Genomic DNA, 19,461 nt, shown 5'->3' with positions numbered 1-19,461 from the left:
GATCAAACTGACCATTCTCTCTAGCCCATCCAGACCATCAGCCAAGGTGGATGCAGCCATTCTGCATAGTCATGTGTGTGTGTGTGTGTGTGTGTGTGTGTGTGTGTGTGTGTGTGTGTGTGTGTGTGTGTGTGTGTGTGTGTGTGTGTGTGTGTGTGTGTGTGTGTGTGTGTGTGTGTGTGTGTGTGTGTGTGTGTGTGTGTGTGTGTGTGTGTGTGTGTGTGTGTGTGTGCGCGTAACTGCATCCATCCTAGTGACAGTGTGAGTTCTGTGAACCCTCTCCATCCTAGTGACAGTGTGAGTTCTGTGAAACCTCTCCATCCTAGTGACAGTGTGAGTTCTGTGAACCCTCTCCATCCTAGTGGCAATGTGAGTTCTGTGAACCCTCTCCATCCTAGTTAGTGTGAATTATGTGAACCCTCTCCAGCCTAGTGACAGTGTGAGTTCTGTGAAACCTCTCCATCCTTGTGACAGTGTGAGTTCTGTGAACCCTCTCCATCCTTGTGACAGTGTGAGATCTGTGAACCCTCTCCATCCTAGTTAGTGTGAATTATGTGAACCCTCTCCAGCCTAGTTATGTGATGACCGACCAGCTCTCACAGTCTCACGTCAGAATTAGACATTCATCCATGTATCTCAAACGTCAAATTTCAAAAAGTTGTTCAAAATGTCAAATATAAAACTTTAAGTTTAAATTTAGGTATATTGAATACTGACTTGTATCAAGGGTGACCTGGCTTGATTGAACTCAAATTGCTGATCTAACTACAATACGTCTTCCACATCAAAGGGATGGGTCTAATCCACTGCATCAGAGATGTGCAAATCCAACCCCCTTTTTGAACATCTGCTGGAGTCAGGGCCTTTGGCAGGATTATACTGAGCTCTAAACCTCAGCGCCTGCTGACGTGACATGATGTGGCTTTGAAATCCTCCTCAGAAACGGCACAGCATAAACTTCTACAGTCATCAAACTGCTACAGTCATCAAACTGCTACAGTCATCAAACTGCTACAGTCATTAAACTTCTACAGTCATCAAACTGCTACAGTCATCAAACTGCTACAGTCATTAAACTGCTACAGTCATCAAACTGCTACAGTCATCAAACTGCTACAGTCATCAAACTTCTACAGTCATCAAACTTCTACAGTCATCAAACTTCTACAGTCATCAAACTGCTACAGTCATCAAACTGCTACAGTCATTAAACTTCTACAGTCATCAAACTGCTACAGTCATCAAACGGCTACAGTCATTAAACTGCTACAGTCATTAAACGGCTACAGTCATTATACTGCTACAGTCATTAAACTGCCACAGTCATTAAACGGCCACAGTCATTAAACTGCTACAGTCATTAAACTGCTACAGTCATTAAACTGCTACAGTCATTAAACTGCTACAGTCATTAAACTGCTACAGTCATCAAACTGCTACAGTCATTAAACTTCTACAGTCATTAAACTGCTACAGTCAACAAACTGCTACAGTCATTAAACGGCTACAGTCATTAAACGGCTACAGTCATTAAACTGCTACAGTCATTAAACTGCTACAGTCATTAAACTGCTACAGTCATCAAACTGCTACAGTCATTAAACTGCTACAGTCATCAAACTGCTACAGTCATTAAACGGCTACAGTCATTAAACTGCTACAGTCATTAAACTGCTACAGTCATTAAACTGCTACAGTCATTAAACGGCTACAGTCATTAAACGGCTACAGTCATTAAACTGCTACAGTCATTAAACTGCTACAGTCATTAAACGGCTACAGTCATTAAACTGCTACAGTCATCAAACTGCTACAGTCATCAAACGGCTACAGTCATTAAACGGCTACAGTCATTAAACTTCTACAGTCATTAAACTGCTACAGTCATTAAACTGCTACAGTCATTAAACGGCTACAGTCATTAAACTGCTACAGTCATCAAACTGCTACAGTCATCAAACTGCTACAGTCATCAAACTGCTACAGTCATTAAACGGCTACAGTCATTAAACTTCTACAGTCATTAAACTTCTACAGTCATCAAACGGCTACAGTCATTAAACTTCTTCAGTCATTAAACTTCTACAGTCATCAAACTGCTACAGTCATCAAACTGCTACAGTCATTAAACTTCTACAGTCATTAAACTTCTACAGTCATTAAACGGCTACAGTCATTAAACTTCTACAGTCATTAAACTTCTACAGTCATTAAACTTCTACAGTCATTAAACTTCTACAGTCATTAAACGGCTACAGTCATTATACTTCTACAGTCATTAAACGGCTACAGTCATTAAACTTCTACAGTCATTAAACTTCTACAGTCATTAAACGGCTGCAGTCATTAAACTTCTACAGTCATTAAACTTCTACAGTCATCAAACTGCTACAGTCATCAAACTGCTACAGTCATCAAACTGCTACAGTCATCAAACTGCTACAGTCATTGCTACAGTCATTAAACTGCCACAGTCATTAAACTGCCACAGTCATCAAACTGCTACAGTCATCAAACGGCTACAGTCATTAAACTGCTACAGTCATTAAACGGCTACAGTCATCAAACGGCTACAGTCATCAAACTGCTACAGTCATTAAACTGCTACAGTCATCAAACTGCTACAGTCATTAAACTGCTACCGTCATCAAACTGCTACAGTCATTAAACTGCTACAGTCATCAAACTGCTACAGTCATTAAACTTCTACAGTCATTAAACTGCTACAGTCATCAAACGGCTACAGTTATTAAACTGCTACAGTCATTAAACGGCTACAGTCATCAAACGGCTACAGTCATTAAACTGCTACAGTCAACAAACTGCTACAGTCATTAAACTGCTACAGTCATTAAACTGCTACAGTCATTAAACTGCTACAGTCATTAAACTGCTACAGTCATTAAACTGCTACAGTCATCAAACTGCTACAGTCATCAAACTTCTACAGTCATTAAACTGCTACAGTCATTAAACTGCTACAGTCATTAAACTGCTACAGTCATTAAACTTCTACAGTCATTAAACTGCCACAGTCATTAAACTGCCACAGTCATTAAACTGCTACAGTCATTAAACTGCTACAGTCATTAAAACTGCTACAGTCATTAAACGGCTACAGTCATTAAACGGCTACAGTCATCAAACTGCTACAGTCATCAAACTGCTACAGTCATCAAACTGCTACAGTCATCAAACTGCTACAGTCATTAAACTGCTACAGTCATCAAACTGCTACAGACATCAAACTGCTACAGTCATCAAACTGCTACAGTCATCAAACTGCTACAGTCATCAAACTGCTACAGTCATTAAACTGCCACAGTCATTAAACTGCCACAGTCATTAAACTGCTACGGTCAGTAAACGGCTACAGTCATTAAACTTCTACAGTCATTAAATGGCTACAGTCATTAAACTTCTACAGTCATCAAACTGCTACAGTCATCAAACGGCTACAGTCATCAAACTGCTACAGTCATCAAATTGTTACAGTCATTAAACTGCTACAGTCATTAAACTTCTACAGTCATTAAACTTCTACAGTCACTAAACCGCTACAGTCATTAAACCGCTACAGTCATTAAACCGCTACAGTCATTAAACTTCTACAGTCATTAAACTTCTACAATCACTAAACTGCTACAGTCACTAAACTGCTACAGTCATTAAACTGCCACAGTCATTAAACTTCTACAGTCATTAAACTTCTACAGTCATTAAACTGCTACAGTCATTAAACTTCTACAATCATTAAACTTCTACAGTCATTAAACTGCTAGTCATTAAACTGCTACAGTCATTAAACTGCTACAGTCATTAAACTGCTACAGTCATTAAACTGCTACAGTCATTAAACTGCTACAGTCATTAAACTTCTACAATCATTAAACTGCTACAGTCATTAAACTGCTACAGTCATTAAACTTCTACAGTCATTAAACTTCTACAGTCATTAAACTTCTACAGTCATTAAACTGCTAGTCATTAAACTGCTACAGTCATTAAACTGCTACAATCATTAAACTGCTACAGTCATTAAACTGCTACAGTCACTAAACTTCTACAATCACTAAACTTCTACAATCATTAAACTTCTACAATCATTAAACTGCTACAGTCATTAAACTGCTACAGTCATTAAACTTCTACAGTCATTAAACTTCTACAATCATTAAACTTCTACAGTCAATAAACTGCTACAGTCATTAAACTGCTACAGTCACTAAACTTCTACAGTCATTAAACTGCTACAGTCATTAAACTTCTACAATCATTAAACTTCTACAGTCAATAATCTTCTACAGTCAATAAACTTCTACAGTCATTAAACTTCTACAGTCATTAAACTGCTACAGTCATTAAACGGCTACAGTCATTAAACTTCTACAATCACTAAACTGCAACAGCCGGAGGGGGGCAACATCAACCTGCCTCCATTCTACCACAATGTGACTATTCACTGTGTACTTATTCACTATGCAAATAAGCTTAGGGTTAAGAAGGCTGGGGAAATCAAAGAGTGTTTGTACGAGCCCTCGCCACCCAGAAACTGAGAGGGAGCAGGCTTGTCAATGCCTCCCTATCTCCTAACCCACTCCCCTCTAGCAGAATCAGCTACACAGCCAACAGACAGACAGATGAAAGAGATAGAAAGACTGTTCTCAGTGAAGACTGCAGCAGATTGTCTTCTTCACACCCCTTCATTTACTTACACGCACTCACACACACACACTACTCTCCTCGTCTCCTTCCTCTGCATTGTCTGAAAATATATGAAAGGTGCGTGTAATGCTTATCAATCTAATGATCGTTGAAATTGAATAATATAATATTAGTTTCATAGCAGTGCAGATGAAGGAGGGGAGACAAGGTTACACTTTTGAAATGCATCCTAGGTGGTATCGTACTCTATTTTAGAGATGGATATCCTGAGACTAGACTGTTGTGTAAGAACGAGAGGAAGGTGAGAGATGAACATACACAAGCACACACACTTTCTGTGTGCAGCCCGCTTCGCATTTGGCAGGTCCCCTGATACACCACCTGCTCTGTCGCCGCACACCCCATCTCTTTCTTTCTTTCTCACTCACACACACACGCTCACAAGCACGCACGCAGACACACACAGAGAGAGAGAGAGAGAGAGAGAGCCTGCAGTCTGTTCCAGAATGAATAACACACACAGCACATGGGAGGAGGAGCAGACAAAATACATGGATATAGACATACAGTAAACAAAGACCCACACACACAGTGCATTGAGAGGGTCTAATTTCTCTCAGTAGTATGTATGGGGGAGGGGGGCTTAACCCTCTAGAGCAGGGGTGTCAAACTCAAATACCCAGTGGGCCAAAATGTAAAACCTGAACAAAGTCGCGGGCCAACATTGAACAAATTAACCTTTTAATATGGACCCAAACAAGTTTTGCTTTAACATTGAATATGGAACAAGCATCGCTTATTACCATACAATATATAATTTAATAGTGGAGACATGCAAAATCGAATTTCAAATGAAAAAACACATCAATGGCATTCATTTATTAAATAAATAAAATGTAAATAAAAATCGTATGCCTCTTTTCTATTTGCAGCCTTCTGATTTAAATACCAAAATAAACTTTTTCCACTGACTAATAATTTTACAAATAAAATGATAATAAATCAATCAACCATTCAAGCCCATGCCTTGTAGCAAGAAAAAGTGCACAAAGAAAACGTTAATTATTGCACACTGATCTAATCTGATGTGCCCAAGCCAGCACTTTGTGATGTGGCTTTTTTGAACATATTCTGTTGTGAAACCAAACTTATTTTCATCTCCTCTACTTTCTGGCTCCTTTGAGTCATGTCCAGGTCCTTGTATTTGTCAATGGTGTTTCGTTTCATAGTGTCGTCTAATGTTGTACTCCTTACTTACAGCCACGTTGACTCCACAAACAAGACAAACAGGTTTGTCTTTTACATATGTAGACAGATATTCTGCCTCCCACTTGTTCAGAAAGCTCCTGTTTTCTGCCTTTCTTTTCGCCATTTTTGGGAAGGGATAGCGCGCTGACAGTTGTAGCGTCTATGTTGCTATGACTACTGTCACAGAGGAGAGGGCGTTTCTGGGTCCTGTCCTGATTGGCGCGCGAAAACAACAGCAGAGCATTATGGGATTCGTAGTATTAGCGGTGAATGCGCTGTATAATACCGGCGGGCCAGCTCTAGTAGTAATTTGGTATTGTCTCGCGGGCCAAATATAATTACCCCGCGGGCCATCGCGGGCCAGAGTTTGACACCCATGCTCTAGAGTTTAAGCCCTGTCTAAGGGGGGGGGGGGGGGGGGGGGTTCTACTAAGCTAACATATGGAATTGTTTTATGATGGTCATACCAAGGATCATTTAGCTATTTGATTTCTAATTTTAAGACCCCTTAATAATTAAAACATTTGATGAAACTTTGATTTTGGCCTTACTGCTATTAGCCCATAGAAACACATTGAATAACAGATTCACTACATGGAACAACATAGTCCCCCCAAAAAAATCTTAAGGAAGTTTGTTCTGAAGTGTCTGTCCTATATCTGAGAGATATAAGAAAGATCAGGAAACAATTGTATTTATTTTCTACATGTTTTTAGGCACAAAACTATCTCCATATACAGTACCAGTTAAAAGTTTGGACACACCTACTCATTCAAGGGTTTTTCTTTATTTTTACTATTTTCTACTTTGTAGAATAATAGTGAAGACATCAAAACTATGAAATAACACACATGGAATCATGTAGTAACCAAAAAAGTGTTAAACAAATCAAAATATATTTTATATTTGAGATTCTTCAAAATAGCCACCCTTTGCCTTGAAGACAGCTTTGCACACTCTTGGCATTCTCTCAACCAGCTTCATGAGGTAATCACCTAGAATGCATTTCAATTAACAGGTGTGCCTTGTTAAAAGTGAATTTTGGGAATTTCTTTCCTTCTTAATGCATTTGAGCCAATCAGTTGTAGTGTGACAAGGTAGAGTTGGTATACAGAATATATCCCTATTTGATAAAAGACCAAGTCCATATTATGGCAAGAACAGCTCAAATAAGCAAAGATCAATGACAATTTAATCCTTTAAGACATGAAGGTCAGTCAATCCGGAAATTGACAAGAACTTTGAAAGTTTCTTCAAGTGCAGTCGCAAAAACCATCAAGCGCTATGATTGAACTTTGCCATAACAAAGAGGTTTAATATTTATTGAATCAAGACATTTCAGCTTTTTATTTTTAATTAATTTGTAAAAACTTAGAAAAACATCATTTCACTTTGACATTATGGGGTATTCTGTGTAGGCCAGTGACAGAAAAAATCTCAATTTATTCTATTTTAAATTCAGGCTGTAACACAACAAAATGTAGGGAAAAAGTCAAGTGGTGTAAATACTTAGTAAAGCGCTGTATCTACCTCAATTACCTCGTACCCCTGCACATCGACTTGGTACTGCTACCCCGTGTATATAGCAAAGTTATCATTACTCATTATGTATTTACTACTCCTGTTATTATTTTTCTATTATTTCTCTGCATTGTTGGGAAGGGCCTGTAAGTAAGAATGTCACTGTTAGTCTACACCTATTGTTTACAAAGCATGTGACAAATAGAATTTCATTGGTTTGGATGATCACCCCCTTCATCCCTCCCACTATCTCGCTTCCTTTATCCCTCCCGTGGGAAACCATCCTTCTATCCTTATTCTTTCTTCATCTACCTCTTTACCTCTCTTCCCCACAGGGGATATCTTCCCCATCTCTTGTTTTTCTCTTTGCGCCTCACACACCCTCCCCCATCCCCACTGTCCAGACACCTTCCCTCTCTCTTCACCTCTCCTTCTCTTTCCCTCTCTCTCTTCCCTGTATCTTTTGTCCTTCCTTCCTCTCCCAAGATGGAGGGTTTGCCCGGCGTCACTTACTTAAAGGGTTGCTATGGTAACACCCGGGGGGGCTTCAGGTGGATGAGGCTTAACCAACCCTTTAATCCCTACCGCCTGCTCGGGAATTCATCAGAGAAAATAGATTCACACTTAACACACACACACAAACAAAGATGTACAGATCTAGGAAGACATAAGTAGAATGCAGATTAATTAATTACATTACATTAAGAGATATACCTTGTCTCAGACACACACACTCTAATGACATTAGATAGGAGGGGTGCTGACTGATAAGGACAGTAAATGTGAAGTTCACCAGACAGCTCCACTCAGACAGACGCCTGCTGGTGTGGATAACAGATGCACACCAGTGGCGGTTGGTGCCATTTAAGATTAGGGAGGACCTTATTTCTATTACAGCATTAGATGAATGTCATTTATATTCCATTCACCCAGTTCAATGTAACAGTGATAGGTTTAGGCTACTACATGATACTCAAATGTTCCCTATAAACATCATGAGGTTGCTACAACGTAGGTCCACACAGGTTGAGAAGACAGACCGTTACACATGGACAGACAGTGACACATTCAATATATCTTTGCACGCTCTTGCCTGCATCTAGCTGATCTAGGGTGTAATCATTAGTCCAACAGTTGCAAACAAGCATTTCTATTGGACAAATTCAGGTATGTTTATCCCTGTTTCGTTGCAAGGGAAACCATCCTTCTATCCTTATTCTTTCTTCATCTACCTCTTTACCTCTCATGACTCAAAGGTTTGCCAATCTTGGTGTTCTCTGGCAAATGCCAAACGTCCTGCACGGTGTTGGGCTGTCAGCACAACCCCCACCTGTGGACGTCGGGCCCTCATACCACCCTCATGGAGTCTGTTTCTGACCGTTTGAGCAGACACATGCACATTTGTGGCCTGCTGGAGGTCATTTTGCAGGGCTCTGGCAGTGCACCTCCTTGCACAAAGGCGGAGGTAGCGGTCCTGCTGCTGGGTTGTTGCCCTCCTACGGCCTCCTCCACGTCTCCTGATGTACTGGCCTGTCTCCTGGTAGCGCCTCCATGCTCTGGACACTACGCTGACAGACACAGCAAACCTTTTTGCCACAGCTCGCATTGATGTGCCATCCTGGATGAACTGCACTACCTGAGCCACTTGTGTGGGTTGTAGACTCCGTCTCATGCTACCACTAGAGTGAGAGCACCGCCAGCATTCAAAAGTGACCAAAACATCAGCCAGGAAGCATAGGAACTGAGAAGTGGTCTGTGGTCACCACCTGCAGAATCACTCCTTTTTTGGGGGTGTCTTGCTAATTGCCTATAATTTCCACCTTTTGTCTATTCCATTTGCACAACAGCATGTGAAATTTATTGTCAATCAGTGTTGCTTCCTAAGTGGACAGTTTGATATCACAGAAGTGTGATTGACTTGGAGTTACATTGTGTTGTTTAAGTGTTCCCTTTATTTTTTTGAGCAGTGTATATATATATATATATACACACACACTACACGACATGACCAAGAGTATGTGGACACCTACTCATCGAACATCTCATTCCAAAATCATGGGCATTGATATGGAGTTGCCCCCCCCGTTGCTGCTATAACAGCCTCCACTCTTCTGGAAAGGCTTTCCACTAGATATTGGAACATTGCTGTGGGGATTTGCTTCCATTCAGCCACAAGAGCATTAGTGAGATTGGCCACTGATGATGGGCGATTAGGCCTGGTTTACAGTCGGCGTTCCAATTCATCTCAAAGGTGTTCGATGGGGTTGAGGTCAGTGCTCTGTGCAGGGCAGTCAAGTTCTTCCACACCGATCTCGACAAACAATTTCTGTATGGACCTTGCTTTGAGCATGGGGGTGAAATAGGGAAGGGCCTTCCCCAAACTGTTGCCACAAAGTTGGAAGCACAGAATTGTCTAGAATGTCATTGTATTCTGTAACGTTAAAATTTCCCTTCACTGGAACTAAGGCACCTAGCCCGAAACATGAAAAACAGCCCCAGACCATTATTCCTCCTCCACTAAACTTTACAGTTGACACTATGCATTCGGACATTTAAAGTTCTTCTGGCATCTGCCAAACCCAGATTAGTCCGTCAGGCTGCCAAATGGTGAATCGTGATTCATCACTCCAGAGAACGCGTTTCCACTGCTCCAGAGTCCAATGACGGGGAGCTTTACACCACTCCATTCGACGCTTGGCATTGTGCATGGTGATCTTAGGCTTGTGTCCAGCTGCTCGGCCATGGAAACCCATTTCATGAAGCTCCTGACGAACAGTTCTTGTGCTGATGTTGCTTCCAGAGGCAGTTTGGAATTGAGTGTTGCTATGCGCTTCAGCACTCGGCTGTCCCGTTCTGTGAGTTTGTGTGGCCTACCACTTCGTGACTGAACCGTTATTGCTCCTAGACGTTTCCACATCACAATAACAGCACTTACAATTGATTGGGGAAGCTCTAGCAGGGCAGAAATGTGATGAACTGACTTGTTGGAAAGATGGCATCCTATGATGGTGCCACATTTAAAGTCACTGAGCTCTTCAGTACGGGACATTCTACTGCCAATGTTTGTCTATGGAGATTGCATGGTGGTGTGGTCAATTTTATACACCTGTAAGCAATGGGTGTGGCGCCCCCCCTTGAGTTGTGCCGTGGCGGAGATCTTTGTGGGCTATGCTCGGCCTTGTCTCAGGATGGTAAGTTGGTGGTTGAAGATATCCCTCTAGTGGTGTGGGGGCAGTGCTTTCGCAAAGTCGGTGGAGTTATATCCTGCCTGTTTGGCCCTGTCCGGGGGTGTCATCAGATGGGGCCACAGTGTCTCCTGACCCCTCCTGTCTCAGCCTCCAGTATTTATGCTGCAGTAGTTTATGTGTCGGGGGGCTAGGGTCAGTCTGTTATATCTGGAGTACTTCTCCTGTCTTATCCGGTGTTCTGTGTCAATTAAAGTATGCTCTCTCTAATTCTCTAATTCTCTCTCTCGGAGGACCTGAGCCCTAGGACCATGCCTCAGGACTACCTGGCATGATGACTCCTTGCTGTCCCCAGTCCACCTGGCTGTGCTGCTGCTCCAGTTTCAACTTTTCTGCCTGCAGCTATGGAACCCTGACCTGTTCACCGGACGTGCTACCTGTCCCAGACCTGCTGTTTTCAACTCTCTAGAGACAGCAGGAGCGGTAGAGATACTCTCAATGAACGGCTATGAAAAGCCAACTGACATTTACTCCTGAGGTGCTGACTTGTTGCACCCTCGACAACTACTGTGATGATTATTTTTTGACCATGCTGGTCATTTATGAACATTTAAACATCTTGGCCATGTTCTGTTATAATATCCACCCGGCACAGCCAGAAGAGGACTGGCCACCCCTCATAGCCTGGTTCCTCTCTAGGTTTCTTCCTAGGTTTTGGCCTTTCTAGGGAGTTTTTCCTAGCCACCGTGCTTCTAACACCTGCATTGCTTGCTGTTTGGGGTTTTAGGCTGGGTTTCTGTACAGCACTTTGAGATATCAGCTGATGTAAGAAGGGCTATATAAATACATTTGATTTGGTGTGGCTGAAACAGCCGTATCTACTAATTGAGGGGGTGTCCACATACTTCTGTATATACAATGATGTATATCCCACATCCCTCCAAACACATATATTAAAACCTCTCAAACACATATACCACAACCTCTCAAACACATATACCACAACCTCTCAAACACATACAGTTGAAGTCGGAAGTTTACATACACTTAGGTTGGAGTCATTAAAACTTGTTTTTCAACCACTCCACAAATTTCTTGTTCACAAACTATAGTTTTGGCAAGTCGGTTAGGACATCGACTTTGTGCATGACACAAGTAATTTTCCAACAATTGTTTACAGACAGATTATTTCACTTATACTTCACTGTATCACAATTCCAGTGGGTCAGAAGTTTACATACACTAAGTTCACTGTGCCTTTAAACAGCTTGGAAAATTCCAGAAAATGATGTCATGGCTTTCGAAGCTTCTGATAGGCTAATTGACATCATTTAAGTAAATTGGAGGTGTACCTGTGGATGTATTTCAAGGCCTACCTTCAAACTCATGGGAAAATCAAAAGCAATCAGCCAAGACCTCAGAAAAAAGGTGTAGGCCTCCACAAGTCTGGTTCATCCTTGGGAGCAATTTCCAAATGCCTGAAGGTACCACGTTCATCTGTACAAACAATAGTACGCAAGTATAAACACCATGGGACCAGGCAGCCATCATACCGCTCAGGAAGGAGACGAGTTCTGTCTCCTAGAGATGAACGTACTTTGGTGCGAAAAGTGCAAATCAATCCCAGAACAACAGCAAAGGACCCTGTGAAGATGCTGGAGGAAACAGGTACAAAAGTATCTATATCCATAGTAAAACGAGTCCTATATCGACATAACCTGAAAGGCCGCTCAGCACGGAAGAAGCCACTGCTCCAAAACCACCATAAAAAAGCCAGACTATGGTTTGCAACTGCACATGGGGACAAAGATTTTACTTTTTGGAGAAATGTCCTCTGGTCTGATGAAACAAAAATAGAACTATTTGGCTATAAAAACCATCGTTATGTTTGGAAGAAAACGGGGGAGGCTTGCAAGCTGAAGAACACCATCCCAACCGTGAAGCACGAGGGTGGCAGCATCATGTTGTAGGGGTGCTTGCTGCAGGAGGGGCTGGTTCACTTCACAAATGAGATGGCATCATGAGGAAAATTATGTGGATATATTGAAGCAACATCTCAAGACATCAGTCAGGAAGTTAAAGCTTGGTCGCAAATGGGTCTTCCACATGGACAATGACCCCAAGCGTAATACTTCCAAAGTTGTGGCAAAATGGCTTAAGGACAACAAAGTCAAGGTATTCAGGTGGCCATCACAAAGCCCTGACCTCAATCCCATTGAACATTTGCGGGCAGAAAAAACATATACCACATCCCCTCAAACACATATACCACATCCCTCTCAAACACATATACTACAACCTCTCAAACACATATACCACAGCCTCTCAAACACATATACCACAGCCTCTCAAACACATATACTACAACCTCTCAAACACATATACCACAACCTCTCAAACACATACTACAACCTCTCAAACACATATTACTACAACCTCTCAAACACATATTACTACAACCTCTCAAACACATACTACAACCTCTCAAACACATATACTACAACCTCTCAAACACATATACTACAACCTCTCAAACACAGAGAGAAAGAAAGAGAGGGGGAGGGAGAGAGAGAGAAAGAGAGAGGGGGGGGGTAGCTGGCGTTGTAGTTCTGCAGCAGTGCTCTGCAGAGAAACACAGTATTCACTCCACCCTGCTCAGTATTCTACTGAAACACAGTATTCACTCCACCCTGCTCAGTATTCTACTGAAACACAGTATTCACTCCACCCTGCTCAGTATTCTACTGAAACACAGTATTCACTCCACCCTGCTCAGTATTCTACTGAAACACTACAAGCACGCAGTATGTGTGCGTGTGTGCGTGTGCCTGTTTGTGTGTGTGTGCACTGATACGTGCTTAAATTTCTGATCACACCCTCTGCCAGTCTCCTTAGCTCACTCTCCAAATCGGGTGCAGAAAGCAAGCACTGCGGCAATAACCCCACTCCCTGCTTAAACACACACACACACACACACACACAGTTCAGAACAACCATAACAAACAACATCTTGCAGTCATCACAGGGAAACAACACTTGGTCAACCAATAGGGATGCAGGATAACAGTTATATTATCTACAAACCAATCAACACACAGCAAACAGCACACAGTAGGAGAGATAGGGGGAAAGAAACAGTGAGGGGAGAGAGAGAGCAAGAGAGAGAGCAATAGAGAGAGAGAGCAAGAGAGAGAGAGAGAAAGATAGATACAGTTGAAGTCAGAGTTTACATACACCTTAGCCAAATACATTTAAACTCCGTTTTTCAAAATTCCTGACTTTGAATCCTAGTAAAAATTCCCTGTCTTAGGTCAGTTAGGATCACCACTTTATTTTAAGAATGTATAGTAGAGAGAATGATTTATTTATTTCAGCTTTTATTTCTTTCATCACATTCCCAGTGTCAGAAGTTTACATCCACTCAATTAGTATTTGGTAGCATTGCCTTTAAATTGTTTAACTTGGGTCAAACACTTTGGTTGGCCTTCCACAAGCTTCCCACAATAAGTTGGGTGAATTTTGGCCCATTCCTCCTGACAGAGCTGGTGTAACTGAGTCAGGTTTGTAGGCCTCCTTGCTCGCACATGCTTTTTCAGTTCTGCCAACACATTTTCTATGGGATTGATGTCAGGGCTTTGTGATGGCCACTCCAATACCTTGACTTTGTTGTCCTTAAGCCATTTTGCCACAACTTTGGAAGTATGCTTGGGGTCATTGTCCATTTGGAAGATACATTTGCGACCAAGCTTTAACTTCCTGACTGATGTCTTGAGATGTTGCTTCAATATATCCACATAAATTTCCTCCTCATGATGCCATCTATTTTGTGAAGTGCACCAGTCCCTCCTGCAGCAAAGCACCCCCACAACATAATGCTGCTACCCCCGTGCTTCACGGTTGGGATGGTGTTCTTCGGCTTGCAAGCCTCCCCCTGTTTCCTCCAAACATAACGATGGCTATTAAGGCCAAACAGTTGTATTTGTTTTTCATCAGACCAGAGTACGATCTTTGTCCCCATGTGCAGTTGCAAACCATAGTCTGGCTTTTTTATGGCGGTTTTGAAGCAGTGGCTTCTTCCGTGCTGAGCGGCCTTTCAGGTTATGTCGATATAGGACTCGTTTTACTGTGGACATAGATACTTTGTACCTGTTTCCTCCAGCATCTTCACAAGGTCCTTTGCTGTTGTTCTGGGATTGATTTGCACTTTTCGCACCGAAGTACGTTCATCTCTAGGAGACAGAACGCGTCTCCTTCCTGAGCGGTATGACAGCTATGTGGTCCCACAGGTACACCTCCAATTGACTCAAATGATGTCAATTAGCCTATCAGAAGCTTCTAAAGCCATGACATCATCTTCTGTAATTTTCCAAGCTGTTTAAAGGCACAGTGAACTTAGTGTATGTAAACTTCTGACCCACTGGAATTGTGATACAGTGAAGTATAAGTGAAATAATCTGTCTGTAAACAATTGTTGGAAAATTACTTGTGTCATGCACAAAGTCGATGTCCTAACCGACTTGCCAAAACTATAGTTTGTTAACAAGAAATTTGTGGAGTGGTTGAAAAACTATTTTTAATGACTCCAACCTAAGTGTATGTAAACTTCCGACTTCAATTTTAGATAGATAGATAGATAGATAGATAGATAGATAGATAGATAGATATAGATAGATAGATAGATAGATAGATAGATAGATAGATAGATAGATGAGAATGAAGAGAGAGCCAAACAGAGGAGAGGGACGTCAATCAAAATCACGGCTCTATTTTGGGCATTATTTCAGGCCACACGCTGGCAGAGTGCTAGGAATCACCATCAGAACATAGTGTGACCTGCCAAGAGACAGGAAGACGTGTGTGTGTGTGATGACGTGTTTAACTATTCTTGTGGGGACCAGAATTCCCCACCAGAATAGTAAACAAATAAAAAATTGACCAACTGAGGACATTTTGTTAGTCCCCACAAGGTTTTGGGATTGGGGTTAGGGTAAGAGTTCAGGTTAGGTTTAGGGTTAAGGGTTACTGAAAATAGGATTTTGAATGGGACTAAATTGTGTGTCCCCTCACGGTTAGCTGTACAAGACTGTGTGTGTACAGTCTGTGTGCGTGAGCATATGTGTGTGTGTTTCCATCCACATGCATTCATAGAAAAGCAAATCGGAAGCACCTCAATTGCCGGCAACTGCCAGGGTCTCATAGACAAAACACACACACTACAATACCCTAACGCTAAAACAGGCATTAACAGGTCAGTCTAATTCCTCAGTCACTGTCAGGGTGTATTAATGCCAATGTTAATCAGACACCTGGAGACTCATTCACACACACACACACACACACACACACACACACACACACACACACACACACACACACACACACACACACACACACACACACACACACACACACACACACACACACACACACACACACACACACACACACACGAGGGATGCCTGTTGAAGTCAATCACGCTTATCCTCTGAATCAAAGTCCACCTCATCCCCCCCTGCTTTGGCTCAGATTGGCCGTGCCTGGCTTGGTTGGGATTGGATGGGCTTAGTCCTGCCATGAGGCATTTAACATACAGCATAGCACTGCAAAATGCCACCCATTAACATATCAACATGCTGGAGACTGGTGGGAATCAGTACTGTGTTGTTGTGGGAGTGTTTAAGTATTGTGTAAATGTGTGTGTGTGTGTGTGTGTGTGTGTGTGTGTGTGTGTGTGTGTGTGTGTGTGTGTGTGTGTGTGTGTGTGTGTGTGTGTGTGTGTGTGTGTGCGTGCGTGCGTGTGTGCGTGCGTGCGTGCGTGCGTGCGTGCGTGCGTGCGTGCGTGCGTGCGTGCGTGCGTGCGTGCGTGCGTGCGTGCGTGCGTGCGTGCGTGCGTGCGTGTTAGCTAGCGTCCCTGACTGACAGACTATGCCCATCTGCAGTGGGGCTCCAACACTGGGACCAACAACCTGGCAACTGGCCTCACCCCAAAACATCTGAGCCCCCAAACCTAGCCACAACCATAACTCAAGCTCCACCCAACCACTACTTCAACCACCAGCCAACCTCTGCCCTCTCTGACCCAACCCTCTCTCTGCAATATGAGAGAGCATCGGTCTGTGTGCAGGAATAAAAACACAGTCAATGACCATCAACATTAACACACAGCAATTGCACTGTATACTTAAAAGCAAATACACACAGACACACAGTCATACTAACAGTCACAGTAACACAGAAACACAGACACAGTAACGCAGACACTAGTGCTCCCTCTAACTTGCTTATTTCCATAAAGTCAAGACATGTTGGAAATGCACTGGTGGTGCCTGCACACAGACACTATGAATCTGCGTGTCCCTTACCAGCCACCTGCTGAATTGATGTTTGCGGTGTCCCTCCTCCTTCTTCCTCTGTAGTCAGCTAGTCAATGAGGGTGTTAGACAGACAGGCTAGAACCATGTACATCTATCCATTCATCCATCTAGGAGAGAGCAGAGAGCAGCAGACGGTCAGTCAGTCCGGTTAGACATCAGGAGATGGGAGAGGAACAAGGAATAACACACTATCTATCCCTCCACACCCTCACAGTACAGGGTAAAGACAGCTCTCTGTCAGCCAGAGAACCATAGAGAAAGAAACAGAGATACAGCTAGAGACAGTAGCCCCAGTAACTACAGGCTCCAGCGTGACAGCAGGGATACAGGACAATAATAGGCATCCTCTCCTCAGGAAAGGATGAATAAAGGAGGGACGGATAGAGGGAGGAGTTGAAGAGGAGGAGGGGAAGCGGCCAAGTGATACAATGGAGCATGCCCAGTTGAAAATCCCAGGGTATTTAAATGTCACATGACCCCATCCAGGCTGGCAGTAATTCTGTATGCAGTGATGATGGGGAGATAGAGAGAGAGGGAGATGAAGAGAGAGCAAGGGAGGGGGAGAGAGGAAGGGGGAGAGGGAGGGAGGGGAGAGAGTGCTCTCTGGATTGGTGGTGGGTGGCAACGTCACAGCTGTTCAATTCCCCTTTCATTAGAGAGAGACATGCCTTTAATCTCCTCCTAGGCACCACCTCCAGGCATTCCATTCAGCCAATGAGATGACAGCATTGGCCAGTCCCAGATGAACTTTTCCATGGCCAGGATGTACCTGCAGGCGGAGCACCGAATATCAGGATGTACCTGCAGGCGGAGCACCGAATATCAGGATGTACCTGCAGGCGGAGCACCGAATATCAGGATGTACCTGCAGGCGGAGCACCGAATATCAGGATGTACCTGCAGGCGGAGCACCGAATATCAGGATGTACCTGCAGGCGGAGCACCGAATATCAGGATGTACCTGCAGGCGGAGCACCGAATATCAGGATGTACCTGCAGGCGGAGCACCGAATATCAGGATGTACCTGCAGGCGGAGCACCGAATATCAGGATGTACCTGCAGGCGGAGCACCGAATATCAGGATGTACCTGCAGGCGGAGCACCGAATATCAGGATGTACCTGCAGGCGGAGCACCGAATATCAGGATGTACCTGCAGGCGGAGCACCGAATATCAGGAGAGGAATAGAGTTCTCAGACTTTGATCAGACTTTGCCACACAGGTCACATAAATGCAAAAATATAGACTAATCTCAACTGAACTGTTTCAGATTTGATTGGTTCTTCATATTTTTTATAATGCAACCACAAAAACTGTGAAAGCCACACACTGATTAAATTGATTAAATGGATTAAATCTGCATCCAGCAATCAACATTTAGTCCTATCCTACACCTTTTCAGTTTTCTACAAATAATAAATATAACCACATACTGTATGCTACTTGGTTTGCAAAAAGGCTATTGCAATGCATGTCAATTCATTAATAAGCAAATGTCTCATGTTGTAACGCAGCAAATCACAATTATGATCGTTTTAAGCAGAAAGCAGTTGCACAGTCCTCGGGAAGATCTCCTCACGTCCTCGTCTCCTTCTCAAAACTCATTACAGGAGAAGGTCAGAGGGGACGGACCTCTGACTTTCTCATCCAATAGGTTTTAAGGAGACGAGGGCGTGCGCAGTATGCAATTGAGATCTCCATCTCAGTCGATCGACTGGTCCGCTCCTGTTATAAGCAAGAGCGACCTCTATTGGTTGATAATGGAACATTACAAAAAAACTATGGGAACAGATGACTGAATGTAATGTCAATGTTGAGCTGTAGATTGTGTTTCAATAAAAAAAAAAGTTTTTTACAAAAAATATATAACTTATAATATAGCTCGCTCTTGTGGGCATAAGTATCTTAAACAAATACCACTGACAAATCCAAGTGTTTGTATATGTACATCATTGGTTTTATCCTATTAAAATGATTGCCATGTATCCACTATCCATAATGATCTGTAGAAGGATTTGTTTATCTCTATATATTTAGCCACCCATCTCTTACCTGATTTTGAGTGCCTCTAGGATTGAGGCTGAAATCCCCCCAAAATAGGCTAATCTTTCTATAATCCTTTCTAGGCCTGTGGTGTTTTGGGGAGGTGGACCTGTTGGTCTCTGACAGCTGTTTGCATCTGTGCATGTTTTGACCTCCTACTGCACATTCACATTGCTGACTGGCTCCAGTTGCTAAGATAAAAAAAGCCACTGACTCCATGCTAAATACTGGGGCCTAGTACAGCCCAGGTGCATACAATGTTACAGTACATTCTGATTTTTTTTTTTACTGTGTGGACAGTAGAAAAGTGGATCACTATATTCAGGTTTCCACTAGATAACACAAACACAAAGTCCAAATTGGTTTTATTGTAAAAATCAACAAATAAAAAAAGTGCTTTTTGGTCTTCATTTAAGGTTAGGGT

General features: G+C 42.7%; 1 protein-coding gene across 1 annotated transcript in view; it reads right to left on the bottom strand.

Moving 5' to 3' along the window:
- LOC139536115 (pleckstrin homology domain-containing family A member 6-like) overlaps positions 1 to 17,340 on the bottom strand; it is a 335,460-nt gene extending 318,120 nt beyond the window's left edge. The window contains exon 1 of the mRNA XM_071336301.1: positions 16,982 to 17,340. The gene's annotated coding sequence lies outside the window, so the exon portion shown is untranslated. The remainder of the gene's footprint in view (positions 1 to 16,981) is intronic.
- Between the last annotated feature and the right edge of the window lie 2,121 nt (positions 17,341 to 19,461).

Source organism: Salvelinus alpinus, chromosome 12 (genome assembly GCF_045679555.1).
Source record: "Salvelinus alpinus chromosome 12, SLU_Salpinus.1, whole genome shotgun sequence".
Lineage (NCBI taxonomy): Eukaryota > Metazoa > Chordata > Actinopteri > Salmoniformes > Salmonidae > Salvelinus > Salvelinus alpinus.
The sequence above is the reverse complement of the archived record's forward strand: the minus strand, read 5'-3'. Positions and strand labels throughout refer to the sequence as shown.